Genomic DNA, 16,385 nt, shown 5'->3' on the forward strand with positions numbered 1-16,385 from the left:
CTTGTTAGTAAGATCTTGTTAGTGAAAGTCTTTCATCAGCAGGTTCTCTGGCCAGACTTGTAAAGTTAACTTGGCACTGAAAGAGTTTTATAGGCATCTTGTAGGTTTTTTTCTTGATGTCACTAAATGCAGGGCACGTAAATGGATTTGGATGATTTAGTTAATCTAATGATTCAGTTAATCTAATGATGCAGTTAGCCTTTAGACTCCCAAATAGCTTTTAGTAGTTTGAGCTGTACCATCAAGTTCCTCAAGCCAGGCCGAGCATCCCTAATGTGTAGGCACCTAAATTTGGCGTCGTGGATTATAAATGTGAACCAAAATGTTCTGGAAACTTTGCCAGGCAGTTAGAGCAATGTCTTGGGAGCCCAACCAGATCAGACATGGATCAGACTCAGCACTGCTGCAGTAGGTTATTCGGGGTATGCCATTCAGGGTTAGATGTCCACATGGATTTATTTTTCTGATTCAAAATGAAGCATATTAGTGCCTGCCTGAACATGGAAAAAAGTAAACTTCTATAAAATTGTTCCATGGGTGCCTAAAATGTCGCCTAAGCCTGGCCCCAATCTGCTTGCACACAGAACCATCTGAACTTTACATTGCTGAGCAGCTAGATGCCAATTAATGCATAAGCACTGTCAGAAACCATAAAGTAGATATACTTAATTCTTTTTTGGAAGCCAGTCAGTGACATTTTCAGAGTTCAGAGTTACATCACATGCAAAATGTGGCTTGAGGAGAGGTTACATGATTTTGATTTTGCAGTAAGGCAGGTAGAAAGCTCACACAGGATGCTGCAGATGCAGCTTTAATCTTTTCCTTTATCAAATACCCCCTCCCCATGTTTTAACCACCAGAGGCCAGAAAGTGTTTCTTAGCCTTTCTCCCTTCTCCCTTTTTTTAGCCTGATGAATATTTAAAGATCCTATATAAAACAGATCAGCTTCCTCCTTTTTCAAGAGAGTGATGGTCTGAGCATTCACTGAAGAGGTAGGAAATAAACATTGAACCACCATAGAAGAGTGTCTTAAAATAATCTGTGTCTCATGCATCCACTGAGCATTCAGGAGGAAACATCATTGGCTTCTGCATTTTGTCAGAATAAGGTTGGTTTGAGCTGTTAACACAGAAAAGGGTTCAAAATTGTTTTTCTCCAGTAAATAATTTCTGAGAAAGAAGGTATCTAGAATACATTTTTTCTCATTAGTGCTTCTTACAGGCTACAGCACCTTTTCAGTAATAAGTTCTCTTATATGTGTCTTATTGTTAGGCATCCAAATAACACCAGGTAGACAAAAACTCCATCTGGTCTTACTGTATTTTGCAGTGACTCTTTTTATGGCTCATGACCTCTGTTATCTCTGTGCTGTAGTTGTGTATAAAAGCATCGTGTAATGTTACTTCTCTGTTTTATAGGTGTAGTCTTGAAGATGGTGAAAACTGAGAAGGAATATTCATTACACAGCTTGTTTCTTAATGCATATATGTTACCAGAACTGAAAAAACACATGTGAGAGTGTATGTGCAAGTGCATTAGGGGAAATTCACCTTAAGAATTAGAATGTCTTTTTTAATACATTTATGAAGTACTCAAGGAAAAAAAAAAAAAAAAGAAACAAAGAAAGTCGAGGAATAGGAAAATATGGAATAAAAAGCTAGGAAGCAGCTAATAGGTGAATAACAGGGTAAGAGTTTAATGCTCATTAAAAAATCTGAGCATGATTACTGTAGTGAGTTAAGACGATAACCATGTTGTCTGTCTTCATGTATATGGGAAGTATATGGGAAGGACTGTGTGTGGATTATTAAAATCCACTTGATAGCTTTTTTAACAAACCTTCATAGTTGCGTGGCTGTTCACTGCCTGATTCCCAGCCCTAAATCACAATGGCTGAAGGTGCCTCATTGTCACCCAGTAAATAGTGGTCTGTATCCAATCTCCTAATGGTGTAGTACTGAAAGCCTGACAGGCTGTGATAGTTCGAAAATCTCCTCCTACTTAATTACCTATTTGCATGTCAAAAGAAGTGGCATTTAGGGTCTGCTTTGTTTTGTGTTTGGTTTTGGGTTTTGTTTTTTGGTTTGTTTGTTTTTGGTTTTTTAAATGATAATCATTATTATTATTGTTATTGTTATTTTATTGACATTTTGCAGGAAGAATGACATGCTTGTATGCTGTAGCTTTGTCCTGAGCAACCGGTCAGGAAATCATCAAGTTCTAGAAAATCAGCAACATAATATGTTCCAGTATTTTGTTTTATTTTAATTTTGAAAGAGTCTTGAAGATGGAATACTTCATCCCTGTCATACAGTTTATATGATAGAGAATAAAAAATATTGTTTCACTGTTAGAAATACCTTTTATCATCAGGAAGATAAACCAATGTCTATGGTTTAAAAATGCCTATGGTTTATCTTTAAAATCCGATCTATACTAGATGCTCGTCTATACTGTGCTCTGTCCCATCCAAGCTAGACAAATAAAATGTCATATCAAATTATTTCTCTTGGTACCAATATTTGATCTTAACTGTTTGATACCTGGATATGTGTTTGTTTTCTAAAATCCTGGAGGAAAAAATGGGGCTCCCAGTTTGATTTATTTCTATTTTTTCATAGGTACCTGAGCTACACACAGTCAGATACCATATTCCAATTTGCAGAACACAAAATATTATCTACTGAAAGTCTACTGTGATGAAGTAAATAATTTTCAAATTTTTCATTCAAAACAGAATCTGACAGGATTTCAGTTTTAAGGGGAAACAGAGTTACAGATCTGCAACTGTATTCCCACATGCAGAAATAGATAAACTCAAGCTCTTGGATAGATTTATGAATGTGAGCAACTCAGAACTTCATTCTTCTCCTTGAAGTTTTTCCCCTGATCTCCCATCCGCATTTAGGGACTCCATTCTGACATTGAAGCAGTACTGCAATATTAGAAATGGAGTCTAGCCAGAACTCCCAGGCCCATATTAATTTTATTTGTTTTGTTTGCTGTTCCATCTTTTGTTTCTCCAGTTCCACAGGACATATGATCTTATCTGTGTACATTAGTAAATATGCTTTTTTTGTTATTTACCTGTATGAAACAAACAAACAAAAATATTCCATTTTCTGAAAAAGCTCACCATATTTTTAGAAGGAACAGGATTCTTCAAATCCACAGAATTTTGTGAGACTAGGTGCTGTAAAACCAAAGGGAGTACTGCATGTAGAAGTATATTTTGAAAATACAATTGGGAAAGTTACCAAGAACTTATCTTCCACTAGGCTGATAAATTCCCATGAACTTTTATTTTTACAGTTGTTCACATCAATTCTGAACATTTTCCTGCTGTCTTTGTCAATTAGTTCTAATTTTCAGCAAATTCCCAAGTACTCCTACAGGTCTTATGCCCCGATTCTGCAAAGCAATATATCCTTTAATCTTAGCATTAATTTCAAACATATTGAAATACTTCTTTAAAATAGATTTGAAGCATACAGCTTTTAATTTTAAACTACTGCTTGTCTAAAATATTCATACAATATGTAGAATAGCGAAAGACCCACACTGATTACATGCTTATTAAACTAAGTATACTGAGGAAAATTCTGCTAGTAGTATTTAAGATAAGAGAGAAATAATATAAGCATGTCAGGCATTTGCTGCCAGAACTCTTTGTCTCAAGGGATATTTTCTCACGTGTGTTTTAGTTCAACGCAATTTTAAATTAAGCATTATGGTGACATACAACATTCAGTGACTTTTTTTTTTTTTTTTTTTTTGGCCACAGGCCATATAAAAGGCTGATGACCTTTACAGATGCTTTTTTTCATTCACTTTTTTTTTAAGAAGATGGTCACTTTGCCTTTCTTTTACATTTGTACAATAAGAACTGACATGTAACACCTTGGTAATGTACAATGTATTTGCTTTCGCCACTGGTCCCTTTCCTAAAGCAGTTCCTTAATTTGTGATCAGAAATTGAATTTTCCTTTCTTGTCCATTTTTGGACATTGTATGTTCTTGTTTCACAAATCTATGCCTGTGTTTTGAAATACATATACTATTGCCCTGCAGAGTTATCAGTACCTAATCTTATTGGCGAGCCAGAGTTGTATGTGAAAACTATTTACCATTCTTTTAAAATTGCTTTTTGAGACATAAATAAACCGGGTTATGACATACAAGTTGGTCTGTACAAGTAACTGTTTTTTCTTCTTTCACTGACCTAAAAAAATTACTTATTTTGGAATCAAAGCATGAAAGTTTCCAAACGAAATGCTTTCACCTTTGTAAGTGTTATTTCAGAGAAATTTGTGGTGAAGCTGTTCAGCATAAATTTGGAAATATCTTTGATTAAGCTGAACCTCAGTTTTTGAGTAATTTTTCTACCCTCCAAAATTCAAATAGTGTTTAGGATTGTGTTCTGAAAGTCAAAAAACATTGAAAAACCTTGAAAACTTTTGTTTTTTAATTTTGGAAATGTTTAAAATGAAAATCTTAGCTGAAGACTGATTCTTTTTTGCCGCATGGCTATTGCAAATTTCTGTGTAGACTCGGTTGTGCAGTGAGAACTGGATCTGACTGTGTGTATCAAAACATTTTTAACAGTAGAGTTCCCAGCAGAATTGTAAACGGCCTTTTATCCCAGATGTCAGTGTGCAAAAGGTATATAACTGCAGATCTGTAGGATTTTGGGGTGGCATGTGTGTGTGTGTAGACATCTACCAGTATTTTTAGCTTCTCTCACATGACAAATACTAGTGGAGAAAGTAGGTTTCCTTTTCCTCTAGAAGAAGCTTAGAATTACACCCTTTCTATGTGCCTTGAGTATTTTAAAAGTACAGGTATAGCTAAGTGGTTTGCAACCCACTTAGTATTTTGTCTATGGGCCTCTGGTCCCAACTGGCTTAATGCCTTCCTGCGCTCATCATTAGACTGCTGAGCTCTGATCACTCTCATGTCATAGGGTGGGTGCACTGTGCGGTCAAAGCTGAAGCTACTGATCTCCAACTGTCTTCAAATTTACTCACTAAAGTGGCTTTCACTAATTCACAGTTTTATTAGGCTACCAGTAAGAACCTGACAAATCACCTTTCTATGCTTGAAAACCCCACTGAGCCTGTAAAAGGCAGGTGATAATACCGAGAAGCTGCACTGAATTCTAATTGAAATTAGCCTAACCTGAAGGAGGAATATATTTCTCTTCCTAAGAATTTAGTTAATATTGCCATTGCTGTAGGTAAAAAACATCGTTTATATTTACAGTTCCATAATGGATGTTATTACACTGTATTCAGATCCCCTCTTATGCAGGAAAATTATAATGCTTGAATGCAAAAGATTCAAGTAAAATAGAGTGAGTGATTCTCTGGCCAAGGCAACTGCAGCTGGCCACAGCTCCTCCAGATGTTTAAAGGGGGCCTTATTCAGCTGTCCACATCTGTTGCCAGTCCAAAAGGCGAGTATCTGGAAGTGTCTATTCACAGCCAGCTCGGGCGCTAGACAGGCTGCTGTGGACCCCAAAGAGCAGAAGCATCAGGGGGCCAGGCTGCTAAGGACCTTGCAGTCAGCTCCCTTCAGGTGCTGTTCCCTCTGCTGTGCAAAGTGGAGGCAAGCTGGAGTGAAGAACTGGAGACACACAACATAGCCTGAAAGACCCAGACAATGGCAGGTATTTTGTAAGCAAAATATAACCAAAATAGCTCAGAGAGCAGGTATAAACTTTGTGACATGTTATAGCTCTTACGGGTTGTGTTTTTAAAAGCATGGCTGTATTTTAACAAGGTGGTAGGGCTGATGATGGCTCTTCTGTGGACAGGACTGAAGGTGACTGGATGGCTCTGTGGCTGGCACTGTGCCATAAACCATGAGCCAACTCATGCCGTGTCCATGGCTGGCTCAAACAGGGCTCCAGCAGACCCCAGCTCACTCTTCCCTGTTGCAAGCCCTACAAAATGAAGGAGTTTTAAGATCCATATCAATATCTGAAAGTCAGAAAGGAATTGAGCTCTCTGACATACACCATGTCAGTTTTATGCATCTCCAGTAAAACCGAAGTTGCTTCTGGTTTTCACCAGTATGAGTTACCTAAAGATGCTGAGTGTTGTGTTTCAGTCTGTGGAAAGCAGCAAGTGCTATGCTAGGCTAGCACGATACTTTTGTGGGAAAGAAAAGCTAGAAAAAGAAAAAACTTTTTGTCCCCTGATGCTAATTTGTTTAACCTCTGAAAACCAGAGGATTTTTTGGCCAGAGTGTGGGAAACTAAATGGAGAAGTCCTGTGTTAAATTTCAACTGAATATGATTTGAAATGGAAGTGATCTTAAAATCTGGAAATAATAGTTTAGAAATGAAAAAAAACAAAACAAAACAAAACAAAAAACCAACCAAACACCCAAACCCAAGGCAAAACAACCCCCCTCCAGAAAGAAAGAAAGAAAAGGAAGAAAGAAAGGAAAAAAAGAAATGGTACCACATCAGTCTAAACTGTGATGCATCAGAGGTATCAGTATGGGGCTGCATGTGTTTATTATGTCTCAGTGTGTTGTTTCACTGTCTGTACTTGCTGGTCTGTGTGATCATCACTCCCTGTTGGATTTCATGTAAATTCCGAGTGCAAGCAATACTTGGCTCTTCTGGAAGCATTTCGCTGTACAGAACTACTGCACAAGGCGATATAATATTCCCATTGCTCAGTGGTTCCCTTGTTCTTGCAGCCTTATCTTTCAGCCCTCAGGGACTGAGGCTGCATCTGCTGTGGAGCTGTTTCTGCAATAGCTCTCTGAGAGCCTATTCCAGGTAGTCTCTAATTAGACACACCCAGATGGTGGGCACTGAGCAGATGTCCTGCCAGCTTGGGGTGGATATGGAAGAAAGTTTTCTTTTGGCTCCCCATAGATTGTCTTTCTCATGTTCTTCTTTTTTTTTTTTTTTTTTTTTTTTTTTTTTTAGGTTTTTCTTAGTTTTTTTTTCACAAGAAGCATTTGAAATGTTTGTATACGATTACTAAAATATGAAGCAAACTCAAGCACTCTAATTTTTATTGCAGCTCTAATTTAAAGTACTAAACATTCACGTGCTTGGGGTAGTCTATAAAGCCTAGACATATCAAACTCACGTTACCCAAATGCTGTCATGAGTGAAACTGCTCATTTGTGCTTTGATACAGAATCTTTATCAGCAATTAAGATTTTGTTCTTGGAATCTAATTAACAATTATGCTCGTGCTGTCAGAGACTTAAGTAAGCACACTCAATCATGTCTGTGTAGCCAGCCTTGCAGATCAAATGAATGTAACTAGCTGGAATAGAGTCTGATGTTTTCAGTCACATGAGTAAACACAAGAAACAGATCTCCAGAGTAACAAACACTTACTTTCTGACAGATTCTTTTCACAGTAGAACCATACTTTAAATGTTTAGCCACATCTGACACTGAAAAGATATTAAGGCAGAATACTTACTTACCCAGTTCAACCATTGTGTTCACAGTTTTGTGTTCCATGCTTCATTTGCCATAAATGTTGACACGTTTTTCACAGCATTTGAGACAATGAAAATTTTAATTTAAAAGTTCCTGTGTTATTCCTCCACCTTTCTAAGCCTGATCTACCACAGAATTAAAAAGAAATAAAAAATAAACAAAGCTTATGTGAAACCTCTTGGATTTGCAGTACAGCACCCTGTAATCACCTGTTTTTAAAGAGGTTTAACAAAGTTAAAGTCAGGTACTGTCTGTCTACTCTGTTGTCATTTCTTGAACACAATGATTTTACTTATTTAAAAGCAATGTTCACAGAAGGGCTGTGCACCAGACTTAGTAGTATATGATGTTAAAATTTGTAAAGTATACAACTTGGGGACTGAAGATAGATTTGAAACTTTGAAGGCTGCTTTTGTGAATCAGAATGTTTTTCTTGAGGAGGTTTTGAACACATTTTTGCAACCACACTGTCAAGAAACATAACTGAAACATGATTAAGTCATTTTTTGTGTGAGGCTTGAATGGTAATACATTTTCACAATCCATGTGAGGCTTCCTTCTTGTACATTGCCTTCTGTTTTGGCATTCCTTGGAAGGAAGTCTTTCAGACTGTATTGTCTTTAATTATCTTGTATAAGAGAATTGCAATGATTGTTAATTGGTGAATATGTAGGATGTCCACTAAGCTTCATGCTGCAGCCAGCTGAAAAGCAAGAAAATAACAGAGGTCTATGGCAGGGAAGTGCTATTTACATCTCATGCTTGAAAGAAGAAATAAGAAAAAAAACCCCAAACCAACTCCAAACCCCCAAAATAATTAGCAAGTATTAGATTTTATAAAATAAATGAAGAGAACCATTTCCACTATTTCATCATTTGACTATTATGGCATTGTTGAGACCATCTGACAAGGTATATGCAGCCACTTTAAAAGCAGTTTTGTCAGTTATGTGTTGTATTTAGATATACTTTAAAATTATGAGGTAAATACAAACCTATTAAGTGAAAAACATGCATTCCTCTAACACATTTCTAGAATCAATCCAGTTTTGAAAATTCAAAGATGCTCTGAAAATAATGTTTATTTTCCATTATTTGATCATTTTCATGTGTATCTTCACCTCATTTCTAATGGAGAGTGGTGTCAAAAATTCTGAGAAATCATAAGCAAAAATGTTTTGCAGTTTTTCCTGGCTGATTGCTTGCAGAGTATTAGAAACTTACTTAAAAGAGTCTCCTTTCATGGGTTTTCAAATTAAATTTTACATCCTCAACAGATCCAGAAAGAATTTTTGATTAACTTTCAAAGTCCCAAATCTATATCTGATGAAAATCAGAACTCTGAAATTCTTGAAATTCATCCACGACTAGTGAAAATGTATTATTATACACAGTTACAGTATGTATGACAAAAAGCTTTTAAATTTTTAAGCTTGAAGTCCACTGAAGCCAGGCGTGTGATGCTAACCACTGAAAATACAGTTTAGTAAATTTTATGTAATTTGACAGTGTTTTAGTATATTCTGGCCAGCCAATGCAGTTATGCTTCTGGTAGCATTTTTTTTGTTTAAAAAAAATTAAAAGGCCAAAATCAGGCAATTGCTGCAATTGTGGCAATTTTAAAAGTTCCTGTGCCTTCAGCAGTACCATCCCCATGTTTAAGCAAGCAGAAAGAATGACATGAACATTCCTCATCTGCTTTAGGCACAAATCATCTGTCTTGTCTTGAGCGCCTACTGAAGGTTGCTTCAGCCAGGCTGGGGGGCACTGCACTGGGGGCAGGTGCAGAGAGCTCTCAGCCAAGATTCTGGCTCCTCAGCTGCACAAGGTCTGACCTAGAGAAGGTGATAAATGCATGTGTGGAAGTGCATGGGTGGGAGCAGCCCAGGTGCTGTGTCTCCTGATGATTGGGTGCAATGGTAGCTGGACAACTGTGCGGCCCATAATATCCACATTTACCTGCTGTTAACCCTGCGAGTGAATGGCTGCAGGGTGGTGTGGTAGCTGTTTGGCTGTGGGATAACACAACATTAAGAAACCACTATGGACGCTAAAAGTAGTTAACCAAAGCAGTCTGCTCCCTGCCTGGGGTGGTTGATGTTGGCATTGTGGCTTTTTTCTTTTGCAACCTAGCCAGGGTCTCACTCATCTCAGCACAGGGTGACAATAAGCTGCATAGACTGAACGAGGTAATTTTAGATAGCTTACTTCAGGGGCAGAGGAGGTTGTAGCAGCAACGCACGTAATCTGTCTGCATCACTGCTTCCACTGTTACTTCTATTGGGGGGGTGGGGGGTGTTATACTCCTAGGGGTTGGTGTTTTGACCCTTCTGTTTTAACTGATCTTCCATCCCTTTGCTTTGAGAGTATTTAGTACCTTCCACAAATAGCGATAGCGAAAACTTGAAAGCCAGCATGGTGCTTATAAATGTAATCACAGCTAAACACATTTTTCCCATTGTCTTTTAAATTAAACTGACAAAACATGTACATGTCACCGATCTTAAATGAATGTTGGCTCACAAAATCAAAGGAGCATTCACATTCAGCCTCAGTGATGTCTATATCATTAAATTATCTCTGCAAGTCTGCCTATTATTTTGAGCTCTGAGTCCTTCATTTTCCTGCCCTTGCTCTCATTCTTACCTTCTTTCCCTAAGAATAAGTTATTTATCTGATTTAATGGTAATTAGTGACTTCAGTCAGGCTGCATGTGTGTAACTGAGAAGAGAATTTTGCCTAAAGACTTTTTAAAATCAAATGTGTTATAGTAAAAGAAAACTGAAGTGGTGTATGGGTTTTAATATAATGACCTGAAAATACAAGGAATTGAAAGCAACATTTCTGGAACAAAATCCTTTCTCAGCACATGAAGGAAGCAGAGAAAAGGGCACAGCACACTTCATGTTCGTTAGATTGTCCTTTCATATTTATGTTTAATTTGATAAAAGTCAGATATATGCAGATTAAAGAGAAAGTAATAATATAGTCAACTGCATGAGTGAAGAGAAGCATATTTAAATTTTGTATAAAATTAAATTCATACACATAATTGTGGGGTTTTTTTTAATAAAAGCTTAAAACACATTCACCATATGACTATTTTTAGTGCAATGTTTAAGTTATACAATACTTATTTTATTGGTTAATGACTGCAGAGGGCTGGGAAAAAAATATCTGCCTATTTAGTTCCTGGATAACAACTGAGCAGGCTAGTTAGATGTTTTGCAGGTAGCCAGCTGTTTTACACATCCTGCAAGTCGAATTCCTGTATTGCTCAGGAGGCCAGTGTGAGTGTTACCTGATAAAGCACACACAGAAAGAGCAGGGGATGGAAACTGCAGGCCAAATGGGCAGCAGGTGCAGCAGGTTACAGGCTATGACTCTTTGTCACTCCTTGTGCTCTGCTGTCCCGAGCAGCTGCCTATTTTTCTGTCCCCAGAAAGGCTCTGTAATAAGGTGATAATAGCTACTTGTCAGCAGACCCAAAGCTTTATCCCTGGGAATTGAACGGTAGTTATTGAGAATTAGGTCTAGGTACATACTGAAAAGGAGGGACAAAAGGCTTCCTAGCCTTTCTGCAGTTCTGGTATCCTTTACAGAGAGTTTTTCCTGTGGTAAGAAGAGATGGAAGTGTGTCATTGGATATACTTATATGAAGGTGAGATTTGGTAAGTCTTTCTCATATGCCATATGGTGGCATACCGGTAGGTAGCCGAAGATAAATCAATAGCTTTCTCTTCTGTGCACCAAGAAAAATAAAGCAAATGTGACTACAATTAGTTATGAAGGTAACTACATGAGTGTTGGTGTTACCAAACTCTGAGCCCAGAGAAACTACAATAAATTATCTAGAACAGAACATCCGACTTCATGTTTGGTGAAGAGGGATTGCTTCTGTAGAAAAAACTTAATTGTATCAATAGGAATAAATCTTTAAGTTGCATGTTTTATTAACATACAATTAAATTAGCTCTGTGCAAATATGATGGAGTGCACTGCGTTCACAAGGGTGACAGTGTGCTTTACAGGATTTATGTTGGAGCAGGGACTTGTTGCCATAGTGCTGCTGCCTCTGAGCAGTGGTATTTGTAATTTTTTATTTTGCAAAAAACTAATGGTGAATGGCCCTATGTGGCTTAACATGGTGCTTAGTACAGTGTGTTCAGTTTCTATATTTCATATATGAGAGTCCAAGGATTTTGAAAGCTCATCATTTCATGGTGGTTTTTTTTTTCCCCCTCCAAACTAAGGCTTAGTTATGATTAGAAGTGTTTTGCCAGCTATCATATGACTTACATAGTAATAATGAGAACATTGTAATTTTCAGTTATTTTCCTTTCATGAGGTTGCATATAGGGAAGTCTGTCCTACTGTGACATAGCTTGGTTGCTTGCTATATCAAAAAAAAAAAGGATAATTTAATCTATTCCATAGTTTCTTATACAGGATGGCACAAATTTCTTATTACAGGGGCATGAAAGAACAAAAAAGATAAATTATCCCGTACTTGTTTCAGTATGTCCTTGTAATGATAGGAATACAAATGCTTCTTTTAGTGCATTATAATCAGGAAGTTAAAGGGATGAAAAATGAGACATAATGTGAGTGATGTTGTTCTAATGACCACACATTGTTGAAGCCAAATGAGAACATACAGTGTATAAATACTGGGGGGGGGGGGGGGGGGGGGGAGAGATTAAATAAGCATATGATTTCAGATATCTACTTCCAACGTTGTTGAAGTGACTCCTTTTGAGTGAGTTCTGCCCCAGATCATCAGTAGCATCTGTATGGAGTCCTTAGTGTGTGTAGTGTGCTGTCAGAAGAATTCCTTGGTGGTTTGTGCCACAAACCCTGTAAACAATACTCATTACTCATAGCCGATAACAGTCATGCAGTCAAAAAAAGGCAATAAGAGGCAACTAATATCTTTATTTTTGTTTAAAACACACTATTTTCTTTTGCTTGTTTAAAAAACTCTGAATAAAGAGATGGTTATCTTGCCACAAGGGCACCACTGTACATAAAACGAAGTATTTCACAAAGATACAGTCTGTAGACTAGAAGGCCCCCTCTCTGACAAATGCTACGTTAAGACAGAGGAAAGAAATCATGTGCGTTCATTGAGCCAAGACCAGGTAAGCGTAGTCATCTTTCTTGCACTGTCCCTGTTCTTTAACTAAATGTATTCCCCCAGTGAAAAGAGCAGTAATGAATGCATAAGTCAGCCCTTGCATCACAGTTGAGGAACAGCAACTAATTCCACTAAAGGCAAATTTAAAAAATAAAATAAAAAATCTTTGAATATTCTCATTCATCCTTCCCACAATCTGAGATATGGAAAAGAACCACAGTCAAGGAGAACAAGCACACTGGAGGTAAAAGTCAGATTCTGTCAGATTTTGGATTAATGCCATAATACCTGTATCAATTTTTCCACACCGTTGTGGTTCTTGTCGTTTGAGTTCAATTTCAGAAGACAAGAGTTGTTCTAGAAATATATCTAATAATACAGTCCATTGTAGAAAGCAGTATTGGGCTGAAAAAAATTAGTCAGGGTCAGCAGATTTGGCTTGATCCGCATATGCGTGAAACTAGCATGACTTACTTTTCTTACTAGTTTGTTGTTTTTTTTTTTAATTTAAAACTCAAAGTGATCATCAATCTTCCTTTTTCTGACTCGGAATCATTAGGCTAAAAAACCTGAGAAACTATTACATGATGCTTTTCTAGCAATTGTGTGATTCAATATATACGGCCTTGACGCTGTGTAGTTTGCATATGAAAGCCTGTTACTGGTACCATCTTTTTTTTAAAAAAAAAAACAAAACAAATCCCAAGAAACTTGATACAATATAAAATCATACACATTATAAATGTGACAAGATTTCTTTGTCAGGTCAGTAACGGTAGACATATAGATAGATATACACACATATATATGCTACATTCATGCCACAAGTCCAACTTGCATGCATTTGTGTATGCAAAAGTAGAATGTCTAAGTCCTGGAAACAAGTTTGACTACATTTGTCTGTAGAAAGGATATTTAGTTTAAGGAAATATCCATAGAAAAACAAATATACTGAGAACCAGTTGTGAGAAGGTAAAACTGAAGGTGTTCTGAGAATGGATTAGGCAGAAAGCATGCTTATAAAAGTGACAGTCCTGCCAAAATCCATTAGTGTTGCCCTGAGTAAAGTGTGAAAGACGCCAAGTTTAAATAGGAATGTCATTTTGAGAAAGCAGATGCTTTCCTTGGAGGTCTTTGCTTACAGGTCATTCCAGAGTTATGAAAAACCTGAAACCAGATTATATAAAGATGCTTATTTTTTTGTCTCAATGTATACAATTATTGCATGAAGTAGCGAAATGTTTTGGATCCACTCAGAGTTTGCTGCGCACAGGGTGCGAGGGGCCGCGTTGCTCCCGAGGCTGTTCGTGCGCATTAGCCCACGTTTGTGCAGAGACTGTCACGTCCCGTATCTCAGGTGGGTCGACTGGCACTGTTATGCCTGTGTGGCTTTTAGCCCTGTGTTGGCTTGTAGCCACATAGCAGAGTGTCCAGAATTAGCACCAAACCGTCTAGTTTGTTTTTTTCAGTTTAATCTGTTTTGCCCGCACTCTCGGTAAGAGCAGTATTTATGCCTGCCTATGTGCCTTGTTCCCCAGGCATCTCAGGCTTTCTCGCTGTCAGCTGTAGGTGCGTTTGGTTTACTGACATACCTGGGCCAGGAACAGTAAGGACAGGTGGCCTGTAGCAAGTGGGAGTCACTTCTGGGGAATGGAGGCAGATGAAGACCCCCTTACTGACAAATGTTACGTTAGGCTGAGGAAAGTGCTTTCATTAAGACAAGACCAGGTAAGGGCATAAGACTGTGTGCAATGGTCTTCTGGTGTATTCAAAAGAAGGGTCAGGCAAAACCATGGATACTACCAGAAGTCACATTAAGATGTGGCATGAGGATAAAAAGAGGGTAAAGTTCTTGCTAAAATGAGAATCTGGACTTGAATGCACTATTTCAATCCTAAGGACCTTTAACAATAGATGTAAAATGATGCTTCTTTTAAATGATCACTTCAAATTTATTATATCTTCTAAAGTAAACCAGAATAAGCCTGTAATTTATTTTCATTTATTTATTTATTTATTTAATGGGTTAGAGCCAGCTCAAGCTTCTGTCAAATCTAAGATCACATTTTTTTATTAAAAAACAAAACAAAACAAAAAAAAAAAAAAAAAGGAAAATATTAGCCAACAGTAAGACATTCTGAGCAATTATGGAAGACAAACCTAAACAGTGATACTGAGGGAAAAAGCAGGGGAATGAGGTATAAAGTTTTGCTTTATTTTTACTATTTTTCCCCCTAGATTGCATGCAGGTTTTGCATTAGAACATGAGGGTTTTTTTTCCTCAGGAAAGAAAAAAAGGAAGTTATGAGCAAATGATGACAGCAGACAACTCTACTGCTGACTAACATAGTGGGTCATCTTTGCCCATCTACCCTGCCTTGAGACACAGATGCTGTCATAAGCATAGGTCTTTTAATAACAGTAAGCATAGCCTTCATAAATGCATAGGATGTAGATAAAATGGTGAATGTGCAGATATAGATTATTAAAAAATATCTATGATTAAGAATTAAGAGCTTTTATGGACCAAATTCTGTATCCTGCTCAGAGAATGGCACCATCTTATGGATGTTCTCTTTGGAAAATTTCTAATGGAAATTTAGAGGCTGTTCATCTACCATAACCCCAAATATTTTGTAAGACGTGATAAAAATTAAGTAAGAGGAGAAAAAAGGTGTTAGTGGCTAACAATGTAACTGCCACAATTGACCATTGTGGAAGCTTACTGTTATTTGTTGCATAATAAATGCCATGTGAATATTTAAGAGAACAACAAAAATTACTCAGAAACTGTAACAGCTTATTAAGTGTTCACTTGAACTATCTGTTCAGAGCTATAACCATCTAGTAAAGAAATTATTTAATAATTCTATGAAATAAAGTGGTAATAGAGTATAGGTAATCAAAATAATGTATACAACTTGGGGGGTTTTTTGGGTACAAGTTCCGTCATTTACTATTTTATTACAGCACAACTCAGTTGATTTTCTGTAGTAGTAATTTATTTTCAAGTGTGATGACAGACATATTCTCAACGATGACAGTCATTGCTAAACGCATTCTGCAGCTTACCAGTGGTGTGCAAGTCTCGGTTAATCAGTCAGGGGCTCTCCTGCAGATAACACAGGTGACCGAATCCACAGTGGTCTTTGAAGACAGCATATTCTGGTGCCTTCTGCTCATCCATTCCACTACTACATTCCACTACCTGTAGCTTGCCAGGTAACTGGCTGAACTGCATGTACTGACAGAGCTCATTTCTGCCTAAACAGCATGCAGCCCATACAAAACATTGCTACTGCATGGCTGTCCATGAGGAGAAAGTTTAGGAATGATTACTTTATGAAAATTAACATCCATGCCATCTACATTATATAGTAGAGGAAAATATTACAGAACACTTTCCCCAAAATTTGTGCTTGTCCTAAATAAACAAATCATATTCCAGGCAATGTAAAAGAATAAGTATAGCCAAGCAGGATTTTTATTTCTGTGACCACAACTAGCAACTGATGTGTGCTTGTGAGTTTTCAGTGGGAAAATACTTAGAATTACTTAAGGACAGTCATTTGCAGCTGCAGAATTCAGTCACGATTGGAAACCCTAATAGTCCCAAGCATGTAACAGAAACAAATTGAAAGCAACAAATGAAAATTAATTAAACATTTTTACATAATGGTCAAAGAGCGCATTCCCTCATTCAATGCAGTCTTCACATGCCTACAGAATTTTAAGAAAACCAGATTGTATGCTGTATTATGTGTAGCTGC

The 16,385-nt window shown here is 37.3% G+C and overlaps 1 protein-coding gene across 4 annotated transcripts in view; it reads left to right on the forward strand.

Moving 5' to 3' along the window:
• CDH12 (cadherin 12) overlaps positions 1-16,385 on the forward strand; it is a 321,664-nt gene that overhangs the window by 195,775 nt on the left and 109,504 nt on the right. The gene's annotated exons all lie outside the window — the stretch shown is intronic.

Source organism: Falco punctatus, assembly GCF_963210335.1.
Source record: "Falco punctatus genome assembly, chromosome: 3".
Taxonomy (NCBI): Eukaryota; Metazoa; Chordata; class Aves; order Falconiformes; family Falconidae; genus Falco; species Falco punctatus.